General features: G+C 37.3%; 1 long non-coding RNA gene across 1 annotated transcript in view; it reads right to left on the reverse strand.

Moving 5' to 3' along the window:
* LOC105002705 overlaps window positions 1-2,030 on the reverse strand; it is a 5,384-nt gene extending 3,354 nt beyond the window's left edge. The window contains exon 1 of the long non-coding RNA XR_827021.1: window positions 1,925-2,030. This is a non-coding gene — a long non-coding RNA (uncharacterized LOC105002705). The remainder of the gene's footprint in view (window positions 1-1,924) is intronic.
* Between the last annotated feature and the right edge of the window lie 1,377 nt (window positions 2,031-3,407).

Raw genomic sequence — 3,407 nt, forward strand, 5'->3', positions numbered from 1 at the left:
AAATTCCTTTTTTTTCTTTTTTTACAATTTATAAGACTCATAATTGTTAATTGTCTGCTGCTGCTGCTGTCGCGTCAATCGTGTCCAATTCTGTGCAACTCCATAGACGGCAACCCACCAGGCTCCTCCTTCCCTGAGATTCTCCAGGCAAGAACACTGGAGTGGGTTGCCATTTCCTTCTCCAATGCATGAAAGGGAAAAGTGAAAGTGAAGTCGCTCAGTCATGTCCAACTCCACGACCCCATGAACTGCAGCCAACCAGGCTCCTCTGTCCATGGGATTTCCCAGGCAATAGTACTAGAGTGGGTCACCAGTGCCTTCTCCAGTTAATTGTCTATTCTCCCTAAAATCATCGATAGCACCAACCTCATCCCCATGAACAATTTTGCTGCCTTTTCCTTTGTGGAAATTCACAAACTGATTCTGAAGGGCATAGATCAGTCAAAACAATATTAAAATGAAGAAAAAAGTGAGAGTTTATATATATAGTTCTAATTTCAATAAAGGTACATTAACTCAGAAGTATGTCAGCATTAGGAGAGATATATAGACTAATGAACCTGAGAAATACAGAAATCCACCCTTATTTATATGCTTTAATAGCAATAAAAGTGCCAAACTCATTCAACAAGAGAAAGAATAATTTTTCAATGAATGGCATTGGAAAAACTGAGTATCCACTTGGAAAAAAATAAGCAGCAACTCAAACTTCATAATATTAAAAAAATCAAATATTAATAGAGTTGCATATAAAACAAGTTATAGATGTTCTAGATAAGCACACAGGGGAAATTGTCAAGACTTTAGGCAAATATTTCTTGGAACATATAAAACATGAATCAAAAATAATTTATACGTTGGATCTTCAAATTTTTAAATTTTGTTCTTCAAAAGATATACTCAAGGAAAGAAAGGAAAATATTTACAAAATAGCTCGCAATTTTTTGTGATACAGCAATGCCAGTTCTACAGGTAAACTATTCTCTTATGGGATGACAGAGCATAGTACTCTCAAATTGGCAGCAAAACTCTAATTGGTTCAATTCTTCTGTTTCCTTAAAAACTAAAGCTTTGATTTGAGCATCTGTATGAAGGAAAGTGGAGAGAATTATGTTTTTAAATCTTACAGGTCTCTTTGTACATGCATTCTATTATCATGGTTTTCATATCCTGTTTTGTTGTTGCTGTTGTTTAGTGGCTAAGTCATGTCAGACTCTCACAACCCCATAGACTGTAGCCTGCCAGGTTGTCTGTCCTTGAGATTTCCCAGGCAAGAATTCTGGAGTGGGTTGCCATTTCCCTCTCCAGGGGATCTGCCTGACCCAGAGATCAAATCCATGCCTCTTGCAAGTCTCCTGCATTGCAGGTGGATCCTTTACTGCTGAGCCACCAGGGAAGCACATCCTGTTTTAGACACTAATATTAAATAAGTAAAAGAGTACAAAGAAGTCTTATGAGGGATTTCAGTTTATAAAGGATTGATTTTAAGTAGAGAAGTACAAGGCAGAAACAGGACTCAGAATGTTCTCACCTACAGAAAAAAAATGTCCCTTGGACAGATGGTGGTGGAAGGAGAATTCAGAAATGAAGGAAGGACACAGAGACCATGGAAGGGATCCATGACCAATAGGGAAAGAGCCAGACTAGTTGTGAGGACCAGAGAGAGCAGCGTGAAAGCCCAGTATCCAATGCTGGAGAGCGTTTGGCTCTTCTAGAGGAGCTCTTAAGGTTTTCTAACTAGGAAAAGAAAAAAATAAAAGATGAACAAATCATGAGAATCAGAGCCACTAAATCTAGACCCTTTTATCTAAATTTACCATGTCTCTATGGAGCTTTCTCAGGCCCTTCATGCACACACACACACACACACGCACACACACACTACGTTTCTAAATTCTCAGGAAACAAAATACTGTTAACTTACCTGGCTTAATTACCAACAAAGCAGTGTCAGTTTCCTCTCTTCTCTTGAGCCCCCTCTGAAATACTGAAGCTTCAGTCAGACCATCCAGCTGTCTTCCTCCCTGTTCTGTAACCAACAGGGATATGAGGGTGGCACAAGAGCAGGAAGCACCAGAGAAAGAAACTCTGGACTGTACTTTACTCTTCTTCTTCATATGATGGTAATAAATACAGTCTCACATGAACCTAAAGCTGATATACATGCTTATGTGAAGACACACACACATTTAACAACCCTGTGAAGAACGGCTGTCTTTCTTCCTGCTTTTATTATATTATTTTCAAGAGAATAGCATAGAGGTAGATATTTAAGTAAAATATTATCATACCAACCTTCTAGAATTCTGTTATTCCCTTTTTTAGAGTAAGGAAGTGTGTATGTATGTGTGTGTGTGTGTATATATATATATATATATATATTACAATCTAAACTTATTAATCTTACAGTTTGTGGAAAATCTACCTGGGACATTGAGGGTGGCTGATTCTTAATTTTACAGTCCCATAATTGTTTATAACCTGTCTGTGCAAAAAGTTCTGATAGATATTTACAATTGTCAAGTGTTTGCTTTCTCCAGGATACCCCCATGCCTTAAACAATATTAATCCATAAAACTAAATTAGAGATTCTAATATTTGCTACAGGCAAGAACTCAGAAACAACCCAGCTTTCATTTGTTGGTCATTTGCACTAACTTTAATTTTTTAGGATATAAATTAAATTCTAGGGGTTATTACCTGAGTATATTAGATACATCTTGATTCCTCCAATTTTGATCCCTGCTTGAGAACACCATTGACCCTCATGGCTGTCAGTCCCCACGCTAACATCAGCATCATGCATTTCTTTGGCCTTGGAATTATTCATTCCATGTCTGAGAATGATCCCTGCTCTCAGGTGGACAATTTGGATGCCTGAACACAAGAAGTCCCCACACCTACCCCCTCCTCCTGTCAGACAGAGTAGTGAAAATATGTATCCTGAACATGTTGTAGATGAGAAATTCAGAACTTTGCTATTTGGAGGATGTACTTTGAAAATAACAGAAAAGATTAAAAACAAATTTTAATGGTCTTATATGCACCAAGGACATCAGACAAGCAAGCTCCTTTGGATCCTTCTTTCTTTCTTGCTTTGTAGAATTTCAAGAACTTGAAGAAAATTGTGGCCATAGTTTTGTGAATGTATAGGTATCATGATATCAAGGTGATGGTTTTCATATCTCTCTTAATCTACGAGCTTATTACTTGATATTCATTGCCTTACTACTGGTGAAATTGTTGTTCCCTATCAGTATAAAAATATCAAATAGGAAGAGATTAAGCCCCAAATAACACCCAAGTCCTACCATAAAAATCCTATTGAAAGTATCAGGAACTTCTGCCAAGTAAGTGTACTTAACTGTCTTTGTTTTTTTTTAATGTATTTATTTCAACTGGAGGCT

Source organism: Bison bison, unplaced genomic scaffold (genome assembly GCF_000754665.1).
Source record: "Bison bison bison isolate TAMUID 2011002044 unplaced genomic scaffold, Bison_UMD1.0 scf7180017856502, whole genome shotgun sequence".
NCBI lineage: Eukaryota > Metazoa > Chordata > Mammalia > Artiodactyla > Bovidae > Bison > Bison bison.